The sequence below is a fragment of the Macrobrachium nipponense genome, chromosome 43, assembly GCF_015104395.2.
Source record: "Macrobrachium nipponense isolate FS-2020 chromosome 43, ASM1510439v2, whole genome shotgun sequence".
NCBI lineage: Eukaryota > Metazoa > Arthropoda > Malacostraca > Decapoda > Palaemonidae > Macrobrachium > Macrobrachium nipponense.
In genome coordinates this window covers 29241532-29253509 of record NC_061104.1, presented here as the reverse complement: position 1 = coordinate 29253509, position 11978 = coordinate 29241532, and the positions used below count along the sequence as shown (strand labels likewise).

At 35.7% G+C, this 11978-nt stretch overlaps 1 protein-coding gene across 3 annotated transcripts in view; it reads left to right on the top strand.

Annotated features, from left to right (window-relative positions):
* Window positions 1-3183: 3183 nt before the first annotated feature.
* LOC135213622 (small ribosomal subunit protein bS16m-like) overlaps window positions 3184-11978 on the top strand; it is a 57169-nt gene continuing 48374 nt past the window's right edge. Inside the window, exon 1 of one of the 3 annotated variants that reach the window (XM_064247651.1) lies at window positions 3184-3341. The gene's annotated coding sequence lies outside the window, so the exon portion shown is untranslated. The remainder of the gene's footprint in view (window positions 3342-11978) is intronic. The other 2 variants (XM_064247650.1, XM_064247652.1) reach the window with 2 other exon arrangements.

Sequence of the window (11978 nt, the reverse complement as noted above, 5' to 3'; positions counted from 1 at the left end):
GCTGGTTTAATTAAAAAAACAACACTTACACCCAAGAAACAACACTCCATAGTTAAAGACCTTAGGCCAATTGCATCATATAAAATTTTCATGGGGATCCTGAAAAAAAAAAAAAAAAAAGGCATATTAGAAATATAGGAAAAATAAATTAACTGCAATCAGACTTTACTGCAAAAAAGAGGGGAAGGGATCATTTATATATCTTAGAATACTGCATACAAGAAACGTACAGAAGAAAGGACCCATTATTTGTTGTATCGATAGACTTCCAAAAAGCATTTGACTCGGTTATTAAAAAAAAGCTGATAGAGGTCATGATGAAATATAGGCTGCATACAGAGGTAAGAAATGCAGTTGCAAAGATTTATACAAATGATGTAACAAGCCTATGCCTTGACAATATAGAACAAAAAGAGCTAAATGTAACTAATGGAATAAAACAGGGATGCAATGGCTCAACCATATTCTTTCTGCCAATAACCTACCTGGTAATAGAAAAACTAGAAAATACAACGGAAGGATTTAGAAATTAAATTATAAGTATAGTGGCAGGTGATGGAAATAACAAAAGCAATAAAAACCCCTATGGAAATAGCGAGTGAATGTGGCCTAAACATAAGCAAGGACAAGAGTAACATACTAATGTACAACGACTGGTATGGTATCGATGATGTGGAAAATATGGAGCACATAGAAGGAATAAAAATAGTTAAGCAGATTAAATACCTAGGAGTGACAATCAACAACACTAAAGACTGTTTTAGAGAACAGATAAAAAGGGCCCAAATTAAAGCAAAGCAGATGGCAAATATGGCTAATGCAGTCATCAATAAAAGCTGTAGCAGGATAAAACTCGGAAAATACTGGAAAGGATTAGCGATGCCTTCCTAAATGTATGCCATGAAAGTCGTGAAACTTGACAAGAAAACCATAAGTGAATTTCAGAAGATAAACAATCAAGTATATATAGAACAATTTTGAAAGCGCCAAGTTACACAGCAAGTTGTGCCTTAAGATCTGAAATGGGGCCTCTTCCTGCCACTCGAGAGACGAAGAATAAACTATTCTACCTAAAACATACACTGAAGAGTGGAGGAAATAGGCTCCTATATGAGATAACCATGGATCAATATGAAAACAAGAAAACAACCTGGATATTGCAAGTAAAAGAATATATGAAAGAACTAAACATAAACTTAAGTCAAATTGAAGCAGTTAAATACAAACAGTTATGAGAAATAATAAACAGCTGGGACAGAAAAACATGGCAGAAAGAAATGAATGAAAAGTCAACGTTAAGAATCTACAGAAAATATAAAGAAAACACAAGAGAAGAAATCTGGTATGTCAACACTGAAAAACAATGCTGATCAGTAGGGCCAGACTAGGTACACTATAGTTAAATGATAGAAATAGGATAAAAGGAGAAGATACAAAATGTTTGTGCTGTGAGGAAAAAAAATGAAAATTTAGAACATTTCTTACTCTACAGTCCAGCATACAATGAGATTAGAAATAGATATAGTTTTGTGCAGCAACCATATCAAGAGAATAAAGAGGAATTAGTAACTAATATACTCTTATTGGTAGATCTACTGAGGGAGGAAGTGGAGAATAGGAAAGTATTTCTAAAAGAAATGTGGTATTTCAGAGAGAAAAAACTCAAACAAAGGTGGAATAAAACAAGCAAGGGAGCCGTTTCAAATACATGTCCCGCCTACTGCTACTGATACTACTTCATTCGGCTTCATATGGGCTGCATGCAGAAGTAATAAATGCAGTTGCAAAGATATATACAAATGATGTAACAAGCCTATGCCTTAACAATATAGAACAAAAAGAGCTAAATGTAACTAATGGAATAAGACAGGGATGCAATGGCTCAACCATATTCTTCCTACTAATAACGTACCTGTTAATAGAAAAATTAGAAATACAACAGAAGGTTTTAGAAATGAAGTAATAATGATAGTGGCACTATTATATGCAGACGATGGATTAATACTGGGACATACACTAGAAGAAATAACAAATTCAATAAAAATCCTTATGGAAATCGCAAGTGAATGTGGCCTAAACATAAACAAGGACAAGAGTAATATAGTAATATACAACGACTAGTACAGTATCGAAGATGTGAACATGAAGCACATAGAAGGAATAAAAATAGTTAAGCATCCTGGGAGTGACAATCAACTACATGAAAGACTGCTTCAGAGAACAGATAAAAAGGGCCCAAATTAAAGCAAAGCAGATGGCAAATATGGCTAATGCAGTCATCAATAAAAGCTGTAGCAGAGTAAAAATAGGAAAATTGTACTGGAAAGGACTAGCGATGCCATCATTCATGTATGCCATGGAAGTCATGAAACTTGACAAGAAAACTATAAATGAATTTCAGAAGATAGACAATGAAGTATATAGCGCAATTTTGAAAGCACCAAATTACACAGCAAGTTGTGCGTTAAGGTCTGAATTAAATAGGGGCCTCTTCCTGCCACTCAAGAGATATCAAGAATAAACTATTCTACCTAAAACATACACTGAAGAGTGGTGGAAATAGGCTCCTATATGAGATAACCATGGATCAGTATAAAAAAAAGAAAAAAAAAAAGAAAAAAAAAAAAAACCCAAAATGAAAATGCAAGTAAAAGAGTATATGAAAGAACTAAACATAAACTTAAGTCAAATTGAAGCAGTTAAAGACAAACAGTTAAGAGACAGAAAAGCATGGCAGAAAGAAATGAATGAAAAGTCAACGTTAAGAATCTACAGAAAACACAAAGAAAATATAAGAGAAGAAAATCCGGTATGACAACACTGAAAAAACAATGCTGATCAGTAGGGCCAGACTAGGTATACTAGGATTAAATGATAGAAATAGGATAAAAGGAGAAGATACAAAATGTTTATGCTGTGAGGAACAAAATGAAAATTTAGAACATTTCTTACTCTACTCTCCAGCATACAATGAGATTCGAAATATATAGTTTTGTGCAGCAACCCTATGAAGAAAATAAAGAGGAATTAGTAGCAAATATACTCTTATTGGTAGATTTACTGAGGGAGGAAGTGAGGATAGGAAAGATTTTATAAAAGAAATGTGGTATTTCAGAGAGAAGAAACTTCAAACAAACACAAACAAAGGAGGAATAAAACAAGCAAGGGAGCCGTTTCAAATACATATTACACCTACTACTACTACTCGTCAGACTCTGAGCCTGAGGTAATTCGGTGCTGAATGGCGCTGATTGACTCCTGAGACCTGACGCTGCTGAGATCCACTTCGCAGATGAGGGAATTCTTATAAATTATTGAACACGTCAGAGAATTCATCAAACGTAAGCACAACATTTACTTTAGGAAGCTAGAGTAGGGTAGCCATGATATGGCAGCCTAGGTATTCTTGGGCTAAACTGCTCTCCTATTCTAGACCACATTTTTGACCGTTTCACAAAACTGTATATAGGCTAGTAGTAGGCTAATTCTGTGAATACCTAGGTACTAGTAGGCTAAATGGATTTTTGTTAGACTACAGAACAACTCCACACTAACTAGTAGGGTAAACGACCGAAAAAGTAGGGTAAACAACCGAGTCGACTAATTTGGCCAATCTTGCCCTCTTGTTGACCCGCCTTCCAGAAAAAGTACTTTAACACATCCTGACACCGAAGATGGACACCATTCAAGCAACACCTCGAGACCTCTACTTTGAGGGTAGATCTATAAAGGGTAACTTATTCCGCGGCGACCTAGACAATGGCAGTTGCAGTTTTTCTATGCAGTTTTACCACCTGAACAAGAATTTAAAGTAATATTTATTCGGCAACTAAACTGTTAGGGGGAACAACCGACTGGACTACAGGATCCAGTTTCCACCGTGTTTGAAGCCACCCCTCTGAAAAAGTACTTTAGCACTCCCTGACACCGGAGATGGTCATCAGTCACGAGTTGTTGGTGGTGAGAGAAGGAGCTCGAGACCTCTACTCTCCTTTCGAGGTAAGTATTTTCTCCAAAGTTAGAAATAAAGGTCATATTTTAAGATTAAACAAAGGGTAATGAAAAGTTTGGATCTACACAGTGCACACTACCTCAATGACGCTTTCAAAATTTTTACTTACAACTCGGAATATTTAGAAGATTGATGCCGTCTCGATGTTTGCAGAGTCGTTTGTGTCAATGAACTTCCCATTCCATGTGCTAAATCTGCACACCACTGTACCCATAGACGCTGGGCACTTTCTTCACAAAAATCGTGAACAATGACTTCCAACCATGACTTTTTCAAGGGAACTACAATTTTTGGGATTAGAAGAAGCGTGGGCTAGATTATTATTTGAATAAATAGTTAAACAACAGTATGAGGTCATGAATTGCATAAATTTTTTCACATATTCATGATTATTAATTTGAAAGTATTCGTTGTTGAAAAAGTAACTAGATTCCTGACTCAATTATTAACAGTTTTGCTTGTGAACGGTACCTACGGCATTCTTCGCGCTCTTCAATTGTTTATCAGTGTTGCCAATTGGTATGTGTTTACCCTCCAAACTGGGTATAAGACTTACACAAAACCTGGGAAATAAGTGAAATTAGCGTATCTTTGTAGTATATATACGTACATATTAGAGCAATTTTATCATTATTGCATTACTATGATAAATAGAATTCATGGGAACAGTTTGTAAATGCATTGGCGTATGTGTGAAGTTCCACTAGATTGGCAACGATGAGTGATTTTGCTGTCGTCTGCTCGTATGCACTTCAGAAATATCTGTAATTTTTCGGGGTTAATTTGGTTGCACAAAAGGGATAATAGACATGAATTAAATAAACATTTTGAAGTAACAAAGTAAAATTAAGCTAAATAATGAGTAACGTAAACAATTAAGGGAATAAAGCTTTGCACCTCATAAACCGTGTACTCGTGTGCTGCTCACAACTGTGTTTGTGGAGTGAGCGCTTAGGAACCAGGAACCGCAACGTAGTTCAAGTGCAATTTGGAGTGAATTATTACAAGTGAATTATTACAGTGTATGATTACAATCAAATAAGCACTGTGGAGTTTCAGTTGTGATGGTAGTAAGGATAAAACCACCGATTACAAGGTAAAAATGAAATTCAGTTCAAACCATGACCCTGGGAATAAGAAGTTTCTTACTATCACTGACAGAGGTGACAAAATGTTGTTTTATTGTGCTGATTACAACTGCAATCTTGAGTAAGATCAATAAACGTTACATATATACGCTAATATTGTTCAAGTGAGTGCTGGGAAGGCTGGGAAAGATTGTGGCTTCGCTATGCTTACAAATGGCACCTCACACGGGTGCCGCCATATTGGATTTCAAAACTGCCTAGAAAACATATTTTACGAAGACCTCACATGCTTATTTTAGTTCGTATGGTGCTTTCATATATCACGGTTACGTCGATGAAACCTCAATCTTTTGAATGGTATGCTTGTGAACATCATCATTGTTTAAGATTGCTGTAAAGAAAGTTCCCCCGCGTCTATGGGTACAAGTGGTGTGTGGATTTAGCTCAGGAAATGGATAGTTTGTTGACACAAGCGACTCCGCAAACATCGAGATGGCGTCAATCTTCTAAATATTTAGTGTTGTAAGTAAAAATTTTGAAAGGGTCATGGAGGTATGTTTGCACTGTGCATGGCTAGACTTTTATTAACCTCTGTTTAATCTTAAAATATGACCTTAATTTTTAATTTTGGAGAAAATACTTACTTCGAAAGTAGAGTAGAGGTCTCAAGCTCTTGCTCTCACACTGACAACTTGTGACTGGTGCCCATCTCCGGTGTCAGGACGTGTTAAAGAACTTTTTTGGATGGTGGATCCACACTCGGTCAAAACTGGATCAGCTAGTCCAGTCGGTTGTTTCCCCTATGAATTACATAAATTTATTACATATTCATGATAATTAATTTGAAAATATTCGTTGTTGAAAAAGTAACAAGATTCCTGACACAAATGTTAACGGTTTTGCTGTGAACAGTAGCTACGATGTTGTTCACGCTTTCCTATTTTTTTTATCAATGTTGCCAATTGGTATGTGTTTACCCTTCAAACTGGGTATAAGACTTACACAAAACAGTGAAAATAAGTGAAATTGGCATTTCTATTTGTAGTATATATTATGACAACTAGAATTATATTATGATAACTAGAATTCACGGAAACAGTTTGTAAATGCATCAGCGTATGTGTGAAGCTCCACTAAATTTGCAACGATGAAATTTTGTCATTCCTAGCATGCAAACATTAAATGTTACATGTATTTCAGGCATAGGTATAATTATTAAAAGTTTAAAAAAAGACGAAATAGTAATATAGCCTTAAATCAATGAAAAGTGCCAGAAAAAAAGTACATAATTTTTATCTTAAACAATTTACTAATCCATCGTCTGCTCGGTGATGGTTTTGGGCAGCCAGATGTATGACAAGTCTGGAAATTTTTTCCTGCCACGACTTCACTGTCAACACAACCTATTTCAAGCGTTATTTGGAGTGAATCAAGAATAAAATGTGTATAATTACATTCAATTAAAATGTATATAATTACATTCAAATGTGTATAATTACATTCAATTAACCCTTTACTGCCGACTGGACGTATTTTACGTCAACATTTTTTGTCTCTCGTGTGCCGACTGGACATATTTTACGTCTACTTACAAAAGTTTTTTTTTTAAAAATTCGCGGAAAAAAGGGAAATACTTATAGGCCTACCAGCCTAAAACTTTTGAATCACGCGCCTTGGGGGATGCTGGGAGTTCACGGATCAAGGTGTTGTTTTTGTTTACAATCGTTACGCATGCCGCGCAAGCGCGAATTTCTTTCTTGCCGCACCTAAAAAGTATCTGTGACACATCTCGGAAATTATTTTGTCACTTTGACATAATTTTTGTACCATTGTAAATTAGCCGTTACATGAAGTATTATATATGAAAATGTGCGCATTTTCATATATGATTGTAGCTTTTATCAGTTTTGAGATATTTTCATATAAATAACGATAATTGCCAAAATTTCAACCTTCGGTCAACTTTGACTCTACCAAAATGGTCGAAAAACGCAATTGTAAGCTAAAACTCTTATATTTTAGTAATATTCAATCATTTACCTTAATTTTGCAACTAATTGGAAGTCTCTAGCACAATATTTCGATTTATGGTGAATTTATGAAAAAACTTTTTCCTTACGTCCGCGCGGTAACTCTTCCGAAAAAAATCATACATGCGATTGTGGTAATGTTTGCACCATTTTAAAATTAGCTGTTATATAAAGTTTTATATATGGAAATGTGAGCAATTTCATGCACAATACAACTAAAAACAACCCATGGTTGTAGCTTTTGTCAGTTTTGAGATATTTTCATATAAATAACGATAATTGCCAAAGTTTCAACCTTCGGTCAAATGTGACTCTACCGAAATGGTCGAAAAACGCAATTGTAAGCTAAAACGCTTATATTCTAGTAATATTCAAGCATTTACCTTCATTTTGCAACAAATTGGAAGTCTCTAGCACAATATTTCGATTTATGGTGAATTTATGAAAAAAATAAAATTTTCTTTACGTCCGCGCGGTAACTCTTCCGAAAAAAATCATACGTGCGATTGTGGTAATGTTTGCACCATTTTAAATTAGCCGTTACATAAAGTTTTATATATGAAAATGTGCGCAATTTCATGTAGAATACAACAAAAAATAATTGAAGGTTGTAGCTTTTCTCATTTTTGAAATATTTGCATATAAATCTACGATATACAGACAAAAAACCACGTTCGGTCAAACTTTGACTCTACCGAAAATGGTCAAAAAAAACGCAATTGTAAGCTAAAACTCCTTACAGTGTAGTATATTCAGTCATTTATCTTCATCTTGAAACAAATTCGAAGTCTATAGCAAAATATTTAGATTTATGGTGAATTTATTTAAAAAAAAAAAATCTTTCCTTCCCTCCGCGTGCGGATTCTCCGCCACAAATCTCCGAAATGCGTACGTCCCATTCTCGGAATATTTGCTCCATTTCATATTAAACATTTCATAGAGTTTTATATATGAAAATGTGTGCAATTTCATGTAGAATAAAACAAAAAATATTTGAAGGTTGTAGCTTTTCCTATTTCCGAAATAATGGGGTGGCTGGGAATGAGAAAGCTGACCAACTTGCAAAGTCTGCGGTCAGCTCCCCTCCCCAGAACCCACAAGATGCCTACTACCATATCGGGATTTGTATCCTCTAGTAGGTCAGAGAATTAAAAAATGTTGGCAGTCCCAGTGGGAGGATATTTTAAACAATCAAAAAATGCGTAGTATCACGTCTTCAGTGTCTCCTTGGTCATATCCATATATGCCTAGGAGACAAGAAACGATGTTGTGCAGATTGAGGATTGGACATACAAGACTCACCCATGGGTTCTTGATGTCTCGTGAAAATCCTCCGTTTTGCGAGAACTGTACTGTGCCCTTGACTGTGAGACATTTGCTGGTTGAATGTCCCAGACTTGGAGTCGTGACAGAGTAGGCAATTTTATCCTAGCTACAATTCTTGGAAAGAATTGTAATATAGAGCAGTTATATATTTTTATGAGGGAGGCATAGATTGTCTATGTAAGAACTTTTATATATGAAAAAAAAAATTTTATGTAATATATTTATAGATTTTTATATGAAATTTATCAAAAATTTAATTTTTTTTATATTTAATTTATTTCGGTGTCAATTACCCAGATGTTGTGACGCCAGATATAATACACAATCAATCAATCAATCCGAAATAATTGCATATAAATACAGGCAGTCCCCGGGTTACGACGGGGGTTCTGTTCTTGAGGCACGTCGTAAGCCGAAAATCGTCGTAAGCCGGAACGACACTTGGAAATATGCCTTAAACTAAGAAAAAAGAGAAAGTTAGAGAGACCTTACCTGTGTGACATGCAAGTATATTGCATGATGTGTATGTGGTTATTTCAATGGCAAAGGATGGTTGCTTGAAGGATAAATTCGGTTATTAAACTCTCTGACAACTATAAGCACAATGTACTACACTTAATCCTTAGGTTAGATTATACACTAAACACTATATTATGCACTGTACACTACGTAGTATTTGGTAGATCCTGGAGTACACTAAAATCCCAGTCTGGTAGCTCTGGAAGGTAAAAGTATAACACAATTAGTACAAAATACTACACAAAGTCCTGAATGCAATATGTAAATTATAGATATCAAGAGTAAAAGAGTAATGTATGATTAATTAATTCCTTACTTTAGTTATTAATCCTTACTTTGAGTTTATATCAAGAGTAAAAAAGTTAATGTATGTGAATTAATTCCTTACTTTTAGTTTAAAGTTGTCATGCTATGTAACCTGGATGCACAAAGTCATGTGGCCCCATGCCTACATCATTCAGGGGGTTCTGGAATGTAACAAAAAATAATTAGTATGTCAGTAAGTACTCTATGCATAGTAAGTTACATACAGTAATATGCACCATACAGTGGTTTAATATCACATATATAACATGTATAAAACTTAGTTAATGTATGTTAATTAATTCCACTGCTGGCACGAAATGGTCATTGAACCAATCTTCGAAGACCATTAAGGTAACCCAAGCCTTCTTGTTTGATTTCCAAATCACAGGGAGTTGACTCTTGAAAATGCCCTTGAAAGCCCTGGGATTCTCGGCCAATACACCAGCAAGGGCTTCAGTTCAAATCACCCACTTGCATTGGCCGGCCCCAAACAGCAAAGTCAGTCGCTCCTTTCCAGCTTTATGGCCAGGTGCTGACTTCTCCTCCTTGGAAAGGTACGTTCGATTTGGCATTCTTTTCCAAAATAATCCAGTCTCATCCACATTAAAGACTTGGTCAGCCGTGTAACCACCATCCTTAATTATCTCAGCCAAACCACCTGGAAAACTTTCTGCTGCTTCGCTATCAGCACTAGCAGCTCACCTTGCAGCTTCACATTATGCAAATTTGCACGAGCCATTTTAAAAAACGGTTAAACCAACCTCTACTCGCGGAAAATTCACCACCAGCACTGCCTTCGCCAAAACTTTTTCACTATTGCCTCATGCAGCGCTCTAGCCTTCTCCTGGATCACACTTAAGCTCACCGGAACACGTCGCTGGTTCTGGTCCTCCAGCCAGATCATGAGCAATTTCTCCATTTCAACAATGCTCTGGCTACGTTGCTTCTCGTTTATCACCGTTGACTTCATCGGTGCAGCATCCTTAACATGCTTCAGAATACGTTCCTTGTCCTTCACAATGGTTACCACCGTGGTCCTGCTCAAGCCTAAAGAACGGCCTATTTCGGTGTTAGTTTCCCCTTCTACCGAACGCTTTAATCACGTCATATTTGACCTCCATCGTGATGACCTTCCTCTTCTTGGATGAACTATCATCGGAGGAAGTACTTTGGCGTTTAGGAGCCATTGTAAATTTGCGAAAATGGCAAGGAATTTCAGCAACGTCTTAGCACACAACCTAGTGAAATGCAGGCAGGCACGCGATTGAAGTGGCGTCCTTTCGTATTGTTACGCTTGGCGTCCTCGACCGTCGAGGTCGTTGTTCGGTCAGTCAATTTACCATACAGTTTAATAGCGTTAATTAATTTATGCACCTCCGCTCAAAAAACTAGTTCTGCATATGAGGTATCGTTAAAAAAGCATAACAAAACGTCGTAACCTTGGAATTTGTGTTGTAATCTAACCAGAAACTTAGTTTTTTTTTTTTAATTATGTACTGGAAACAAGCAATGATTTTTCATTATATTTGCGCTTTTGGACTGTTTTAAAACTGCGCATCCCAAGCTAGTGTATTCATTCGCCCGCAAAACTAGTTCCGCATATGCGGCGTCACTAAAAAAATTCAAAAAATACGAAAAAAAAAAGTGTCAAAATCATCATAACCTCAAAATTTTTGTTGTAATGTAACCAAAAACATATTTTTATTATGTACTGTGCTAAACTATAAAGGATTTTTATCATAGCATGCGTTTTTTTAAAAGCGTCGTTAACTCGGAGCGTCGGAAGCGTCAGCGTCGTAAACCTCGGAACAAGCGTCGTAACCCAGGACGGAATTTCCATTGAATATTTAAGAAAAAAGCGTCGTAACCTCGGAACGTCGTAACCCGGGGACCGCCTGTAATATATATATATAAAAAATTCGACATTCGGTCAACTTTCAACTCGTCAGATATGGTCAAAAAACTGCAATTGTAAGCTAATACTACTTACAGTATAGTAATATTCAATCATTTTTTCTTCATTTTGAAAGAAACTTGGAAGTCTCTAGGACAATATTTCGATTTATGGTGAATTTTGGAAAAAAAATATTTGTTTACGTCCGCTCGTTACGAATTCATGCATTATTTTGTGATATATATCTGTGTGCTTTTTATCGTTTTACAATGTGTTATATACCAAAATGATTGCAATTTAGTGTTTACATTACAATGAAAAAAAAAAAAAGTAACTTGTTACCTTTAACCGTTTTGCGCACAGCGCGATTGAATACAATATATATGAAATTGCGTTTTTTTTTGCGCTATCTATATTGCATATTTTATATATGATAATGATAATTTTTTTCATTTCTGATGGTTGCATACTAAACTTCAGCCAATGACAAAAAAGGAGCCAAAAAATGAACTCTTAATCTTGAAAACTAAGCGCGCTGTGATTTTTTTTTTAAAATATATTTTTTCCGCTTCCGCGCTCACTCTGAAACACCTCCGGCACACGGGAGACAATTTTTTTTTTTTACCGCTTCGGCGTTTAAGGGTTAAGGATAAAACAACCGATTACAAGGTAAAAATGCATTTCAGTTCAAACCATGACCTCTGGAATAAGATGTATCAGACTTTCACTAATATAAGCAATCTTGAGTAATATCAATAAACATTAAATATATATGCTAATATTGTTCAAATAAGCACTGGGAA